The 18442-nt window shown below is 37.1% G+C and overlaps 1 pseudogene; it reads left to right on the forward strand.

Annotated features, from left to right (window-relative positions):
• Positions 1-15964, forward strand: part of LOC105991368 — a 24219-nt pseudogene extending 8255 nt beyond the window's left edge.
• Positions 15965-18442: the final 2478 nt, after the last annotated feature.

Below are 18442 nucleotides of genomic sequence, written 5' to 3' on the forward strand. Positions count from 1 at the left end.
CATCTGGGTTGGTTCCAGATCTTAGCTATAGTGTAGTAACAATTTTTTGAAATGGTATCAAGTTCTTTTCTTATTTTTATTATATTTACCTAGTTGTACAGAGGGGTTTCGATTCAACATGTCAGTTTATGAGTGCAAGGCATCTTGATCAATGTACATAAATACCTCCTTCCTTTAATTATCCCATTGAATAAGTACTTCCACCACTTTATTTAGGTTAGTAGAGGTTTTGCCAAGGGAAATATTATAATAATTTTTCCTCATTGATATTTTCGACTGGGGTGACATTGAAGAGTAAAGGAGAATAAAGCTTGAGGACATTAAGTTTTTTATTTCATTAAAATATTAGATCAAAATGGTTAAAATCATAAAAACATCGTTTATAATGAGTTCTTGAGGACTTTTAGTTATTTCTGTCATTGCTAAACACTATTATAAACCAAAAAAGAGAAAGGAAATGCCATATATAATAAAAGATCAAAAACAGACTTGGACATAATGATAGAACTCAACATAAAAAAAAAAAATTACTAGAGCTGGGCACCGGTGGCTCACACCTGTAATCCTAGCTATTTAGGAGGTTGAGATCTGAGGATCGCTCTTCAAGGCCAGCCCAGGCAGGAAACTCCATGAAACTCTTATCTCCAATAAACCACTAGAAAACCAGAAGTGGCACTGTGGTTCAACTGGTAGAGCACTAGCCTTGAGCTGAAGAGCTGAGGGACAGCGCCCAGAGTTCGAAGCCCTGTGACAAACAAATACACAAAAAAGAAACCTTACTAGACATTGTAGCTTACATATTGCCTAGTTACTCCTGATAGTCAACAACAGTTTATCTATAATGAACCAAAAATTGCCAATCAATGTGAAATCTTCCACATCATATTTTTGGGAACCATAGAAACCATAACCACTTTTCTGTACCATAATTTTTTTCTTTTTTTTTATAGGTAAGAGTTCCTTTTGGGGGTGGGGGAGCCTCACTGTAACACTGTTCTAGAACTTTGTTTTAACAAACACCATGTAATCAATAAATCGATACATGCACACATACATGCATGTATTCTAATAAAATCTATGTTCCAACGAGAATAGAATAAGTATGTATTCACATGTATTATTTCTACTGCTTTATGACCTATGATTTGTAGAATCTGTCTGTGCCATAATTTTTTTTCAATCCCCACTCTTCTTACATATGTAGCTAATAAACAACTTTCTTCTGCATGAAAAAAACAATCCACCATCTTGGCACAGACCTTTTCTGTATTTGCTTCTTCCCTTGTAAAGCTCTTCAGAGAGAAGAGTCTAACAGAGCTACCACTACATCCTCCCTGCTACCCATGCCCATCCTCTCCCACCTACCTAACATGAGCCAGCTCACAATTCTTTCCATAGTGTCATCTACCAATTGCCTATTGGAACAACTCACTGGTACTCTCTGTCCCCTTTGAAAATGGTGGATACTAACCGCACGCCTGTAATCCTAGCTACTCAGAAGGCTGAGATCTGAGGAGCTCGGTTCAAAGCCAGCCTGGGCAAGAAAGTCCAGTGAAACTCTTATCTCCAATAAACCATTAGAAAACCAGAAGTGATGCTGTGGCTCAAGCGGTGGAGAGCTCACCTTGAGCTGAAGAGCTCAGGGACAGCGCCCAGGCCCAGAGTTCAAGCCCCATGACCTACCAAAAAAAAAAAAAAAAAACGTGGATACTCACTCCTTTTCTAAAACTATATACCCATGGTTTCCATAACATCATTCTTCCCTAATCCTATCCCAGCTCTGACTAATCTATGGTTATTTTTACATCTCTTTAGCCTGTCCCTTAAATGTTAGAATTCCACAGAATCATCTCAGTATTTTTTCGCATTGCTCTTCTCTCTCTATGCCCTTTTCTGGTAATATCATTTGAGTTAGTGATGTGAACTTGATCACTAAAGCTGGTTCAATAGCCCTGTCTGTTGTCCTGAACTTTGGAGACAACCTACCCAGTACCCTCTAGATACGAGTCACATCCTGCTCAGAACATGCAATACCAAATTTAACATCACCCCCAGTACAACAGGAATTCTCTGAATTCCTTCCTTTTCACTTAATAAAATGTTGGTAACAATTATTTTGGAGTCATATCTCAGGCATATTACCAAAATATTTTTATACCCATACATCCATTATCAGAAGCGTATTTTCAATGTCCATAGCTCTTTCTGAGGGCAATGGACAAAGAAAATACAGGACAGGGACTTAGAAAAATACAGACACCGAGAGTACTGCTTAATCTTGAATGGTGGAGCAAAAGAGAAAGATGCATGCACTCCTGTCTAAGATAAAGGGTAACAATGAATTCAGCAGGTAGTGGAGCCCAGATATCTTGACTCTTGTTTTCAGAAAAGAATACATTTGTTGGGTTGGGAATGTAGCTTAGTGGTAGAGTGCTTGCCTAGCATGCATGAAGCCTTGGGTTCGATTCCTCAGTACCACATAAACAGAAAAAGTGTTGTGCCTCAAATGGTAGAGTGCTAACTTTGAGCAAAAGAAACTCAGGGACAGTACCCAGGCCCTGAATTCAAGCCCCAGGACTAACAAAAAAAAATACACTTGTTCTTGGCACAGTTGAAATGGATCTCTGTTTCTTGAAACCAATATACTTTTGTCAAATAGTGTAATTAAAACGCACTGTATCTTTAAATCAAACTTCTAAGCATTACAGAAATACAATCTCTACTTACATACAGTGCCTCTATTGCTTAGTCTCTCTTGGCATGAAATTCCCAGAATTGACTCTAATTATATCAAGTCTTTCTACACCCATCCAGTTAAGTGAAATCTTTGGCATTGTCTCTACTCCAATTCTCTTCTCAGTCACAACTATTCAGAATCTAACATGTCAAATATAGGTAAGAATTATTAAAGAATGAAGCTGGGTGCTGGTGACTCACGCCTATAATCCTAGCTACACAGGAGGCAATTCAAAGCCAGCCCAGGCAGGAAAGTCCGTGAGACTCTCATCTCCAGTAAACTACTAGTAAACCAGAAGTGGTGCTGTGGTTCAAGCGGTAGAGCGCTCGCCTTGAGCTGAAGAGCACAGGGACAGTGCCCAAGCCCAGAGTTCAAGCCCCATGACCGACAAAAAAAAAAAAGAATTATTAAAGAATACATTTAAGGAGTCTTGTCTATTAGTTTCCAGAGTTCCTAAGGGTGCATTTCTGCTACTGGTTTTAATAATCCTCTTATAAATCCCATTTGTTTTTTCAAATTATCTTTCATCAACAGAAGTGCTACTGCATGAGGTATACAAACAGGAAGGAACTAAATGTTCCTCAAGGTGCCTTCCCATGGAATGCACAAGAGAAGCAACTCCGGGGGTAGACTTGATTTTTTTTTAAAGTACACTCTGACTTCTGGCAAGAAATGACAGACATTATCAAAAAGGGAATCCGGATGCAGTAGGGGCTGCCTGACATCTCATGATTATATTCACAATTGTTAAGTGTAAAAGCTTTTCACATATATTTACTTCTTTCAAAAATAGAGTCCTTTCTGAGATGAACAGAGCACTGGTGTTTATCAGTGAGTCAGAAGCAACACAGAATATCTAAAGGTTAAAGCAGTTTGACACAGACACAAATCATCAGTAAAAATTCCCTAACCCTTTCATTCTGAAAGGATATTTTCCTCTTAAAAGCATATTTTGACATTATGTGACCACAACTAGAAGCTCATAGTAAATGTCAGAAAGATTTAAAAATAGAACTGTATAAGAAAAAATGATATTCTAGAATAATTTTCAAATTTTTAATTAGTTATTTTATTAAGGTTCCAATTTTAGAAAAATAGTAAGTACATATTTTTTTGTTGGTCATGGGGCTTGAACTCTGGGCCTGGGTGCTGTCCCTCAGCTCTTCATCTCAAGGCTAGTACTCTACCACTTGGGCTACAGCGCCACTTCCAGTTTTCTGGTGGTTTTTATTGGAGTCTCATGGTATTTCCTGCCCAGGCTGGTTTTGAACCATGATCCTCAGATCTCAGCCTCCTGAGTAGCTAAGATTACAGGCGTGAGCCACCCGGTGCCCGGCAAGTAAGTACATTTTCTATAACGGAACCACAAATAATTAATCTTGTGGTTTTTCAAACAATGGTGACTCACTATGATTCATGGCAATGAAGGGAAAAACCACTAAGTTGAGTTGCATTTAATCATTCAATACCTTGCTCATTTGTTAAGTTTTCAGATTTTTCATATATGTTTGAATATATATATATCCTTGAAATCTTAATTGTATTTAGAACAAAAAATAGAAAAAATGAATAATTTTTTAAAGTTCATTAAACTTTTGCTTTTATATTTACAAGAAATCATGTGGGACCAGCTCATCATTTGAGTTCAAATGAGCTCAGCAGAAATCTGTGGACAATTATTTTCACAGAAAGTCTACAGTCTCATTTTGTCAACTTCTGACCTGAAAATATCATAATGGTTGTTTTCAGTTGGGCATATTGTCATCATACAATTATATCACCATCTAAGCATGTTAATGAATTTTAATAAAAATATAAGCTTTCTGATTGCACTTACTAGAAAAAATAGCATGAAAGTGAACCATCAATCACAGGAGATAATTAAATCAAATTTCCCTCTACTTTCATATGCTGCCTTGGAATTTTAGCAGAATTCAGATTACAGATGCTCCTGGACTTTAGGGATATATCCCAATAAATCCATCACAAATTGAAAAACATTGTATATTTAAATGCACTTAATACATTTAACCTACCAAAAACCATAGTTTAGGCAACATGGTATAGTATGGATTATATATCCTAAGATTTAATATATATGTATACACACACAAATCAACAAGCTACTAACTGGCAATAACAACTCCTTTCTACAGCATAGCACTGGAGAATATGATAACTCAAATTAGCCTATATAGAGATCAAAACTCAAAGTTTGATGTAAGTTTTTATTGAATATGAATTGCTTTTCCATCCTCAAGTCAAAAATTTGTAAGCTGAACCATCATAAGCCAACAATTGTCTATATATGTATATATATGAACAATAGTCTATATATGTACATGTCTATATATGTACAGATTTAGATTATTGATATGTAATTATTTTCTACCAACATCATATGCATAAGTAATCCAGAAGAAAAAATGGCTCAATAAGTATGGTAGATTACTATTTATCCAAGATATTTGTATGTATCAGAGATAATTTAACAAACTACACATGAAGTTATGTAATTCATATCTTCAGGATCATATGAAGTCTATTTCCAGTTCAGAAAGAAAAATATATAGACACTTGAAAATAAGTTGAGGCCAGAGGGCATTGGAATAGGTAGAATTTGGGTGGGCTGGATAAATCTAACAGTTTCTTCCTTTCTACAGCAATAAGGTAGCCTTAGCTACAAATTAGAATTACTTTCAAGTTTATATATTTAGGTTTTTATTTACTTGGTTTGAGTTATAGCCTTGCTTTTGAAAAATTAACTCCCCAGTTAAGTTCAATGTACAGTCAAAGTTGAGGCCAGTGTCTCATGTATGCAAACTGGGAATTATTCTTTCAGACATGGTGGCGATGGCTAAAATGATGTTGTCACTCCAGTCTGACATTGCTTTATGCTTCTCTCTGCTTCCATTGGTATATTCTCCTTCTAGCAAAGTTAGTGCCATTATGTGTATTACAGGTAAACCTGATTTATTCTTTCAGATTTTGGCTTGAGAAATATGTCTCTAATCATTATATATTGATTTTATTTTTCTAGTCCTCAGATTGAGAGAAATCTTAATTTCAAATTAAGGAAGAGAACTGCGAGTAAGAATATAGAGAACTGAAGCAGAAGGAACATATTCAGAAGTAGTGAGAAATTGGTTTGTGAAGATTTGGTAAGGACAAGAAACATGATATATGATGTTGTATTTATTTATACTTCCCTCTTCTCCCATCAAAATTCTGAACATAAAACAGCAATCATCCAATTTCCATTCATATAAACGCTGTTTATGATCATATATATAAATGTATATATGCATTACATATCCTATATATTTATGTCAACATTTATTTGCAGTTGCCTACTCATTGAGAGTAAATTAAACTGTAGTAGATTCTTCCTTTTCTTCATGCAGCTGTTATTTGTAAGGGAGCTCTTCTAGTAGTACTACCTTAAAACTTTAGATCACCTTGGTCTCAGGATCACAGTGCTTATGATATTTTATAAGATGAATCCTTTTTCATTTCAAAAAGATATTAGTGTTAAAAGATGAAATGAATACTTTGATTTTGAAAAATTGGAAAAGGAAGAAAATGTCATGATATCCTACCTAGATAGCATCTATGAGTATTGCTGCTGACTTAAAAAAAAAACAGGAGTATAATTTGTAATCACTGGATTTTAAAAACAAGTTAATCATTTCAACTCATTTTTAGGTGCATTTGAAACCTTGGCTTATGAAAAAATAAAAACATATTTAGACATCATGTGTGTGTGTGTGTGTGTGTGTGTGTGTTTTGTTAGAATTTGTTCACTTTTAAGTGACACTTGACTTTCTGCCACTTTATATTTAAATGTAGTTACATCTGAAAGCATTCTGAAAGTCCAGGTTGGTGTACCCAAAGCATAGCTACCAAGCAAGTTCAGAGGAGCTATTCATACAAACCTAAGCCTTAGTTCCACATCCTAAACTTAGTCCACTACTAGGATTGAAGCCAGCCTTGGAGGTTGGATTCACCCTCAGGTAATGATCCCACTGATTGATTCTCTAACTGGATATTCTTTTCCTTTGTTATCTCTGATGCTCAACCAAGAGTTACCATATCTGAGTACCACAGGTTCAAATCTATCATCATATCTGTTCAAGTGGCTGGAATCTGTGGCTCTAATCTCCAATTAACCAGTAAAAGGCTGAAACTGGAGCTATTGCCAAAATGATAGACTGCCTGCCATAAATCAGAAAGCTGAACAAGAACATAAGGCGCTGAGTTCAAATCATAGTACTGGCATACAAAAGAAGTTACCATGGACTCTGTCATTTTGTCTAACATTTACTCCATAGAGGTCTTCATTTTGACACTGATATCTATATATCTGAAGTGTTGATTATTCTCTTCTAGGCTCTCATATTTCACCTCTACCAAATATCTCATAAACAAATGGCTAACCAACCCAAAAAACCAAAGGATTGGAAATCTCAAATTTCCTTTCTCCTTTTTCTCAGATTTCCAACACTTGCTAATTCTATTTTCTCAGGATGTACAGATCCACTGTCTTTAAACAACAGTATTAAACTGGTTCCTAGAAAGTGAAGGGTTTCTATTTTTCTTCTACATTTGCAAATAGCTGATGGTTCCAGAAAGTTTTCAGAATTCTTCAACACTTTTTAAAGAATTGCACTGTGAAAGGAATGATTTAGATATTTATTTTATTTTATTTTGAGACAGGATTTCACTTATAAGGATGCCATGATTGATGACTGTCTCAAACCTGGCATCCTCCTGCTCCCCAAATATGGAGATCAGAAGCATGTACCAACATGCGTGGATGATTAGATATATTTATCAAAACATTTCCTTAGGCTATCACTTCAGAGAAAATAGTTAAATTCTATCAAATATAAAAGAAATTTGGAGTTTTAATTGGATATTTTCTGCATTACAAAACTAAACTTTCTTCTCAATAGTCATTTTCAAGTCCCATAGGTTTTCACCTGCATAAATAAAAATTTCTATTAGAAAATTAACAGTAACTAATGATATACTATTTTAAGCATTTTCTGGGTTTTCTTTCTTTTACTAATCTAGTTCTAAAATAGTCACAACTTGGAAAAGTTTCTGATAAATATCTCATAATCAGAAAAACAAGGTCACCTGAAAATAGGGAAAAGAATGCAAGAGGAAAAAACAAAAAGAAAGATAGGAAGAGAGGCAGAGACAGAGAGAAAAACTAAACTAAATTGAAGTACAAACATGTTCCCAAGGTCGGAATACCACAGAAATTCACACTTCTTAGTTAACTTCTTTCACACACAAAATTGTCTTTTCCAACAATAAGAACAAAAACAATACGAAGGAAGAGGAGAAGAAGAGGGGAAGGGGAGGAGGAAGACTTGTGTTCTTTCATCTTTCCACTCTGCAAAAATCCAGGGTAACAGTATTTGCTTCTATTTATGTAGACCTATCATTGTTTAGCTCCTTTGTCACTAGGAAATTGGTGAAGTTGAAAGCATGCTGGGAATTTGATTTGAACTAAGAAGTACTACCATTATCCAAAGAGAAAAACTTAATTTGTCCAACTTCAGCTGCATTTATAAGAAGTCAATTGCTCCGGCCATTTCTTCATCTGTAAAACAGGGAAACTAGCACCTACCACACACAGTTGTTGTTAAGCACAAATTAAAAGGCTTGTTGCACAGAAGGTTAGCTTTCAGAGGTTGCTACTTCTGAGTTATACTTTTAAGTGTTAGAATTGAGGGTAACTTGTGTCTCAACTGCTGCCTAGAGCAAATAATAGCTTTGCCCAGTAATGAATCCAGCCAGAATTCACACTCTATATATGGCAGAGTTGAAAAAATAAATATTCTACTTTAGGATGGTAGTTTTTTGCATATATATTCTTTATATAATATGATGAATGAATATGGCAATCTTATTCCCTTAACCTAAATATTAACAGATATCATGAACAGAAACCATTATCCATTTTTGTGAAATAATTACCTATAATATGTACATTAGAGGATAGTAGATTCATATGCCTATGTTTAGATTTCCTTAAGATAACATTTCTGTGCATTGCTACAAATAATTGAATACAAAGATATTATTTCATAAACAAGCAATACTAGGTCCAAAAGATTACAGGCTCATGCCTGTAATCATACTCAGTCCAGAGGATCATAATGTGACTACATCTTCAAAATAATTAGCAAAAGTTAGGCTTTTTGACAAAGCAAGCAAACTGAGGAAAAAGAGGCCTGAGCTCAAACTCCAGTAATGGTCGAAAATAAATGTTTAAAAAATTAAATATACCTAGAAACCCAACCCAAATTTTAGCCTTGAAAATCTTACTACAAAGTGGCACAGAAATGTCCTTTTACAAGGACAAATAATTGAGAGCATACTTGAGAGAAAACATGCAATCCCATTCTGAGTATATATTGAAGGGAAAGAAATCAATGACTTCAAGAGATGTCTGCACTCTTATAGTCATTGCAGCATGATTTAAAATAACCATGACATGGAAACAACCTGAGCCTGTGTATCAATAAACAGATAAAGATAAACAATGGCTGAGTACTGGTGGCTCACACCTGTGATCCTAGCTACTCAGAAGGCTGAGATCTGAGGATCGTGGTTCAAAGCCAGCCTGGGCAAGAAAGTCCATGAGACTCTTATCTCCAATTAATCACCAGAAAACTGGAAGTAGCACTGTGGCTCCAGTATAGAGCGCTAACCTTGAGCTGAAAAGGTGAGGGACAGCACCCAGGCCCAGAGTTCAAGCCCCATGACCAACAAATAAAAAAAGATAAACAATAGATAAATATATAATAAATAAATAGAAATGGTAGGATTGTACATATATAGAGACATATGACAAATATTCTTATAAATGCCATAACATTATTATGTTAGAGAGAGAGAGACTGTGTGTGCATGTGTGTACAACATACAATGGAAGATCATTCCATTTTATAAGGTGGAAATCCTGAACTTGGAGGGTAAATATGAGTTAAATGATATAAACACAACACTCAAGGACAGATATTGCATATCATTTACATGTGGAAACTAAAACAGTCAAACTTAAGCATAACTGACAATAAAATGGTGGTTACCAGGTGCCAGAGAGTGGGGGGGAATGGAGATATGTTTGCCAAATGTATACTTCAAGACCGCATATGCAGCATAATACCTAATAGCAGTGTAGTGTGATAAAGCACTCTATTTGTAATATTATATGTTAAAAATTGCTAGGGGGTAGAGCTTAGTGTCCTTAACACACACATGTGCACAACACATGGTAGCCATGACAGGTGTTGTTTTCTTTGTTGCAGGAATCATTATCCAAGGGATATTTGAATCAAAACATCCTATTGTACTTCTAAGTCTACATAATCTTTGGCTTAGTGATTATCCCTCAATAAAGATGGGAAGATGTTCAGGTATAACTGTGGGAAGAGTACAGTAACATTCTTAAAGTGGGAGATGCAATGGGTGCATCAATATCTGCCTGAAGGAGATCTGTTTCAAAGGAGATCTTAAAACCTACAGGATGCTTTCTTCAAACAAACCTAGATGAACCATTGAACACATGCTCCACGACCATAACAAATGAATTTAGAAATCTAAAGCAACTGTAGAGTTCACCCATGCCACTCCTACTGGGCCAACCCTTTTTCAACACAGCTTCCTGCTAGCCAGAATCCTAATAGCTACTTTTCCCCATGTTTCAGCTTCGCTTTCCTGACTAACCCAAATGATTGACAGATCAGTTCTGACCCACACTCTATCTCTTTGACACCAACACTTTGCTAAAACCAGGTGGTATTTGATCACCATTTACAAGAAACTAGACTAAAAAACAAAAGCTACTGAGGCTGGAATCCTGCCTCAGATACTGGAGCAACAATGGGGCAGACTCACTCCTCAACAGGCACTTTCATCCAGGTAAGGATGATGACATCCCTCTCGGAGACAGGAGAGAGAAAAGGCTGAAGAGGACATTTCCTCAGCACTTTCTGCAGTGATCATGCAAACTGTGTATCCAGTCACTCAGTTGATGTACAAATACTTACTGAGTGTGGGAAGAACTGTTTTGTACACTGAGCATATAAAGAACAAGACAGAAAAATGGGGTTTCTTCCTCCTGGAGTTAGCATATCAGTGGCAGAAACATATACCAAAAAATAACAGAAAACATATGCAAACTGATAACTAGATGCCTCTTTATATGAAAAAGCCTCTGGTGATGAAATATTTGGGCTTAATCTAAATGTAAGAAAAACACAGTCCTAAGAGGATATAGGATAAGAGGACCTAGGCAAAGGATCTGTAGAGATTATAAAGTGCATATCAACTTCACTGGCCTAAAGGCCAAAGACATTTACTGTGACTAGAGCAGATGACAGTAGATAATGCCAGAGACATTTAGAGGGTCCCAGATATATGGGATCTTGAAAACACATGGAAAAGCATTTGGATTTTTTGCTAATAAGAATGGAAAAAATAGGTCTTCTATAGGGTAATACATGAAGTGATTTCTATTTTAATATCTCTGTAGCTGCAAAATGGGATATAGGTTATCTAAGGGTTGAAAAGTACGAGTATATTAAGCAGTAAAGAGACGAAACAATGTGGAGGCTTCTGGTAAAGTTTGCAGCAGTAACAAAAGAGTCAGGGGACATTTTCCATGAAACCCTGGGAGAGTGGCAAGTGCATTTGATGCAGGTTGCTTAATGAAGCCACTTGCTGGTATAAGAAGAAATGAGGGGACATTGCATTGGCCTGGGGATTTCAACCAGAGGATGACATTGAAAAGATGCCTAGGTATCCCCCAGATAATTTATCTACTCAAAACTTTGCATTTCAGATCTCCTGCAGGCTGCAGGAATGGACCTCTGCCCCTGGGTTTTACTCTAAAAGCTTTATCCCTTACAACCCTTGCAATAGGTCAACTTACACTACCCTGACCTGAAGAGTGTTAGATCTGGTCCATATAGACCTATCCTGTGGGTCTGGTAGAGATAGCAGAAATGATGGCTTGCCATATAGGAGAAGACTTCTGTTGCAATGGCAGTTGGTCAGGCTCATCAAAACACCTTAAATATCATTGTTATCTGCCAATGGGCAAGGGGAGAAGAAGGGAAAGGGGAGAGAAGAAGAGGAGGAAAAGAGAGAGAAAGAGGGGGGCAGTACTACTGCCACAGTTAGTTTCTATGCAACCATTTGTGCCAGTCCAGGCACCATGGAGCTAGTTGCTCCATATTGTGCCTCACCCACACATAAATCTTTAAAGTAGGTGGTCATCATCTTGTTTTTACAGATGAGAAAACTAAGGTTCAAAAAGACAAGTGATCTGTGTGTGGTCCCCGAGCTTCTAGCAAAGTCAGGATTCAAGAAAAGCCTGTTTGAAGGGTGACACAAAGGACAATGGGGAACCAATGCAATAGCGATGTACACAAGACTATATGTTGGAAACATTCTGCACACCTTGGGGGGGGGGAGGTTGGAAGGAGGGAAAGTAGAAAATTAAGGGAAAGGGTAACAAGTTTGACAAGAAATGTGAAACCCCTCTGTACATCACCTTGACAAAAAAAAAAAAAAAAACTTTAAGCCTGTTTGGTTTCAAGGACGGTGGGAGGCAATATCGAACAATGAAATCCACCAGTACTGGCTTCAGATCATTCACTAGAGAACTGAACCCAGGGCCATAACATAGACTCTGGACACAGCACCCAGAACCCTGCCCAGGAAGGCAGCAACATGAGGAGAATGGAAACTAAAACATATAACTGGTGGGCAGAGATTATTATGAGAGTGTTTTTCAATGCTTTTAACTTGTGACTCAGATACTTGCCCCTTTAGGTTGGAAATACTGCTTCATACTGAAAATTAATTCTGCAGCTAAATAAGTAACTTCCCAAAGTAACTTCCCACTCAGCTCCCAAATTATTGGAGCTAGAAAGAAAAAAAGTTTTCTCCCTGTGTACAATTAACTCTACAGAGAGCAGTCTTAGTGCTACTGAAAGACATCTGTGTTCCCCTCTTTTATAAAAGAATATTGAATGCATCCCTTGCTGAGATGTGTCCTTAAATCTTTGAAGAAAACATAGGTCTCCCTGGATTTGCTTAACTCTCTTGAAATCTCCAAAACCAAAATAAAAGATAAGGGAGCAGAAGCTTTGATTAGTTTCTTTGCCAACATCCACAATTTTATAGACATGAACCTGATGAGACTAGCTCTCATTATTACTTGCTTACAATACAAACATCCACAATGTTTTGAAATGCATTTTTCAATGAAAAAATATATTTTCAGAATTTAAAAGTTCCAAGTTTTCTTTTTTTTATTGTGAAAATACTGTACAAAGGGGTTACAATTACATGAGCAAGATAATGAGTATATTTCTTATCAAGCATTGTAGCCTCCTCCTTCGTTTCCCCTTCCCATCCCATCCTCCCCCGCCTCCCCAGCCACCCCTCCTCCCCCCACCAACAAAGTTGTAAAGTTTGTTTTTGACATAACGACTTGTACATCTCATTGTTGCAATGGGTCCACCTGTATCCCTATTTAAACGATTTGTTTTTTCCCTTCCCCTCCACAAATTATAACAACATCAAATACAGTGAAAGCAGGGGTTATACCGTGAGCAAGGGGCATACAAAGCAACAAAGAATAATCTTATAAATGTGTTAGAAACAATTTCATTAAAGAAAAAAATTTAAATACATATCTTAGGGTTCATTTCCCTAACATCAACTTATCTGACTTTTTCTGCTTGACTTAGACATATCTAAAATATACCTGGAACTCAAAAAATTAAATCCCCCTGGGCTGGGAAGGTAGCTCAGTGGTAGAGCACTTGCCTTGCATGCCTGAAGCCCTGGGTTCGATTCCTCAGCACCACAAAAAAAAGCTGGAAGTGGCACTGTGGCTCAAGTGGTAGAGCACTAGCCTTGAGCTGAAGAGCTGAGGGACAGCGCCCAGGCCCAGAGTTCAGGCCCCACGACCAGACCCAAAAAAAAAAAAAATTAAATCCTCCAACAGCAAATCTTCAAAGAAACAACTGCCCAATAAAAAGTGGGCTAAAGACTTAAAGAGAACCTTCTCTGAAGAGGAAAGAAGGATGGCCAACAGACACATGAAGAAATGCTCAACCTCTCTAGCCATAAAAGAAATGCAAATCAAAACAACATTGAGATACTACCTCACTCCAGTTAGAATAGCTATAATCAAGAGCTCCAATAACAACAGATTCTGGAGGGGATGGGGACAGAAGGGAACCTTACTGCATTGTTGGGGGAGTGTAAACTTGTTCAACCACTTTGGAAAGTAGTATGGAGGTTCCTCAAAAGACTCCACATAGAGCTCCCCTATGACCCAGAAATCCCACTTTTGGGCATTTACCCAAATGTTCACAAGTTTTCTTATTTGTAAAGTTTTTCTAATTGTAACATGTTGTCTAGCTTCTGACTCTGGTGCTTTATTAAATGACAACTCCTTTGTACAACTACTTAAAGACAATAAAAATATTTTTAAATATTAAAGAGTGTAGAATTATATATATAATTGGAAAGCTACTCAGTAATTTAAAAATAACAGGTATTCCTTGGTCCTAAAACAAAGATCAGTTTTAAGTACATAATATATTATGAAATCTCCAGGAATGAAAAGTCTATAGAGAAAGAAAGGAGATGAGTGATAAAGCTGGCTGTGAGAGGAAACAGACCACAAGGGGAACAAGAGAATCATTGAGGATTGCTTCAAAACTGATAAAACTGCTGTAGAATGGGACGGAAATGATTTTATGTGGCCCAATTATACTTCAAAACCATTAAACTTCATACAACTCCATAAATTTACTAGCTGACACAGAACTATAAAGTTTACGGTGGGTGAATCTTATGGTATATGATCATACCTTACTAAAGCAGTTATAGATCTGTGCTTTCCAAGCTATGATGGACCTGTGTCCAGGATGGCGCCACCTGCAAGGTGGTTAATGAAATAGTGACCACTGCAATACTGGATTTCATTTCTTTTGGTCCTAAGAATCCATTCAACTGAGGCAGGTGCTAATAACCCGGCAATATTCAATGAAAAGAACCCAGTTCAAGGTTTTTTTTTTAATTCCATGGGCAAGTACTCTCTGATTTGTTTGGGGAAGCAGAAAAAAATCCCATCTTGTATTGTACAATTATCCACTGCATAAACATCTATAAAGGTGATATACTAATGAGGAAGATCTTACTGCTGAGCCAGTCAGTGACTGTCATGCTTTGATTCAAACTGGAAAAGAACCCAGGAGGAAAGTAGAGTTTTGTTGTTGTTGCTGTTGTTTAGTTTGCTTTGTTTTCTTTTGGCTGTCCTTGGGTCTTAACTCAGGATCTTGTGTCCACACTCAACACTTGAGCTGGCCTTGGCCCTTTTCGTTTTTGTCGTTTTTTTAACTAGGGTATCACCTTTTGCCCAGGCCAGCCTGGATTGCTATCCTGTTTATGCTTCTCACATATCTGGGATGACAGCTACGGCTCACCATTCATGAAGACAGGGTCTCGTGAACACTTTTGTTCCAGCTGGTTTCAAACCATGAACATCCCATTGTGAAGCATCTCGCCCCTCTGAAAAGTGTTTATAAGAAGCCTAGCGGCTTCTTAAGGAATCTTGTTTCCATCCATATTTCCATAATGAAAGATGATCAGTGTTTGATACAAAAGTGATTGTTGGTTATAACTGCCTATGATTAATGAATAAAACTACTATAGTTGCTCTGGCATATAGAATCTAAGACAAAATATTCCTGCCTTAGAAGACAAACTAAAACATGTAGCTTTTGTAAACATGGGCATTCTGTTTATCAAGCTGCTGTATATTCATTCACGGGAGTAAAATTGCAATTTTGGGCCACGGCATTTGACATGACACCGAGAGGCAGAGAATTTGTTTGGTGCAATGTAAGTAACTTACTTCAGTGGAAAGTTTGAGAAGAAATATAAGCTAGACATAAAGTCTAAAATCCTTGAATTATTATAGCTATCTCAAGAGTGTGACAAACTCAGGAAATCATTGAGTACAAATACTTCAGCCCTCCCTTTGAGCACTGAATGTTTTACGAACAATGTGGTTATGTATGAAGAACTATGAGGAGAGGCACACTTCTATAAAAGTGTAATGAGCTCTAACCTAGAGCAGAGCCGCCCTTCATAGTTTTAAAACAAGCCAAAGTAATGTAGTGGAGACGGTGGAGTGACAAAAACTCCTACAATGGTAAAGAATACTAACAAGCTATTTGTTCTCTAACATTAAAGGTTGATGAATTTATCTTTGGAAGTCGTGCATTGTAGGTGCTTACTGCATATTTTCAAAGTGAAAGCATTTTCTATGATGTGGTAGCATCTCCAATACTTCTGAGATGGAATTCTCCAAAGAAAGGACAAGAGATTGTGAAGACTTCCCAGAAAACCATGTCAAGATTTTCTCTAAAGTCTTCATATGTAATAGAAAGGAATCTTTCACTCCTGAAACCTGTTATGCCTCTCCTTGGGATTACTCTATCCAGATCCTGCTATAGCTCAGTCTGCAGTCCACAAAGTCATTCCATAGTCTGATGGCCTCAGTTCAAAATGTCCATAGAATTTTCATGTGTCTGATGCATCCCTAGTGAAAGTGCACAAATGAGAAGGAAACAGAGAAGCCATGGAAATCAAAGATCCCAATGCAAAGGAGAGAGAAGATGCAAGGGAAGCTATGTGGTAAGGAGCAAGAGCAGCAGGACAGGAGCAGAAACTAAAGCAGAGGCTAAAGAGATGGGGACCCCCAAACTGGATCAAAAAGCAAAACAGAATGACAAAAGTAAAACCCAGTTACAGTGAACCTGCACATTAACCATCAGTTAATCATGGCAAATAGACTGAAAAATCATTCCATTTATACATTGAAAATGGGGGTAAGACAATCATGCAGAACAAATTGAAGGAGTGGAATGATGACAAAAATGCAGTGGAAGAATATGTGTATGAAGACAGACAAGCTGGGAAGTGAGCAAGAAAAGGCTCTTAATGGAGATGGCCAGAACTGTTTCACTTTGCAACTAAGATACTGTATGAAGATGGAAAAGACCTTCCAAAGTACATTTATATAGATAAATTGGCTGAACTAAGAATGTAAGCCAAGCTATTTAGACACAGCCCTCAAGGTTTTAAAGAAAGACCAAAACTATTTCTAGAGTAGGAAAACAAACCCAACAGTATATGAAAGTAATTAGCTCATTCAAAACAAGACAAGTATGGCCAGGTGGATACGGCTGATGTGATAGATAGTAATACGCATAAATGAGGCAATGGAAAAGACCAATACCTAAGCGAATCTACATAGTTTGACCATGAATCCTGTTGTCAAAACAAAAGAGATCAGAGCTAAAACTAAGATACCAACAAGTATTTGTAGTCCTATCACAGGCTGTTGAGCTGGGTCTAGAAATGGTTGTGTCCTCAGATGCAGACAAGATTTTTTTCCCTCTTGTTTATATTAAAATAAATTCTTTTTAAAGAAAAAAATCACTAATTTACTGATAGCTCATACCTACTATTTACTCTAAGTCAACTGGAAGCTTTTCTATTTGTCGCAATGAGCTATTACAATAAAGATTTACTGTATGGCTCATTAAAGTGTCTCTTTGCAAAGGCAAAGAGATAATGTGGTGCATTCTGACTGGCTTTTAAGGCTCTGCTGACATTTCACTCTCCAAAACAAATTGCATGGCTATGCCTAACTTCAAAGGAACTAATTCCACCATGTCCTATAAGGCTGAGAGCTAGAAGTAGGCACAAAAATAAATATACCCTAAAAACCAAAATTTCTACTCAAGTAAGTATTCTACAGAATCTCTCACTTATAAGCAGTATAAAAAATATACATACACAGATGTTTAGTGCAACATGGTTTATAATAGAACACATGAACAGAACTTCATTGTCATGAGTGAAAGGTAAACCATGGTGCTTTGTCAAGTGGTATCATACATAGCTACTTAAATGAAAAATACAGGCCAAGAAAAGTGTTACTATACCAGCATAGATATCTAACTTTAAAGAATGGATATGGTTCAGATAAATAACTAGAAATTTATGGAAGAGATGACATTCATCAAGATGCACTGAACTGGCTAGGCACCAGTGGCTCACACCTATAATCCGAGCTTCACAGGGAGGCTAAGATCTGAGGCTCAAAGATCAACGGCGGCCTAGGCAGAAAAGTATGTGAGACTCCTACCTCCAGTTAACTACAGAAAATGCATTTTAATAATACATTATTGCCATTAAAATTGGCCTAGATTGACTGCTAGGACTTTTGTAATGTAAATACTTCTGTGCTTCTATCTCGAACAGTTGTTCCACATTACAGAAATAAAATGGAAGAAATGGGTGGGTGGCAAGAAAGAGAATGAGAGAAATTAGGATTCAACTAAGAGAGAGAGGGGTCCATACGGAAAGTGAGGGAACTGAGCTTCCAACCTAGTTCTGCCACTAAAGCTGTCTGGGACAAATAACTTCAGTTCTATGAATCTCAGTTTTCTCTTCCCTAACAGGAAGACAATGGCCTAGATTTCCACTCTACATCCTATGATCCTGAAAATATCCACTGAGGTTCACATTTGGAGAAGTGGCTTATTCTAGAATTAAAGCACTCAGTCTCTGTCTGATCCAGAGAAC

Source organism: Dipodomys ordii, unplaced genomic scaffold (genome assembly GCF_000151885.1).
Source record: "Dipodomys ordii isolate 6190 unplaced genomic scaffold, Dord_2.0 Scaffold72, whole genome shotgun sequence".
In the NCBI taxonomy this organism is placed as follows: Eukaryota; Metazoa; Chordata; class Mammalia; order Rodentia; family Heteromyidae; genus Dipodomys; species Dipodomys ordii.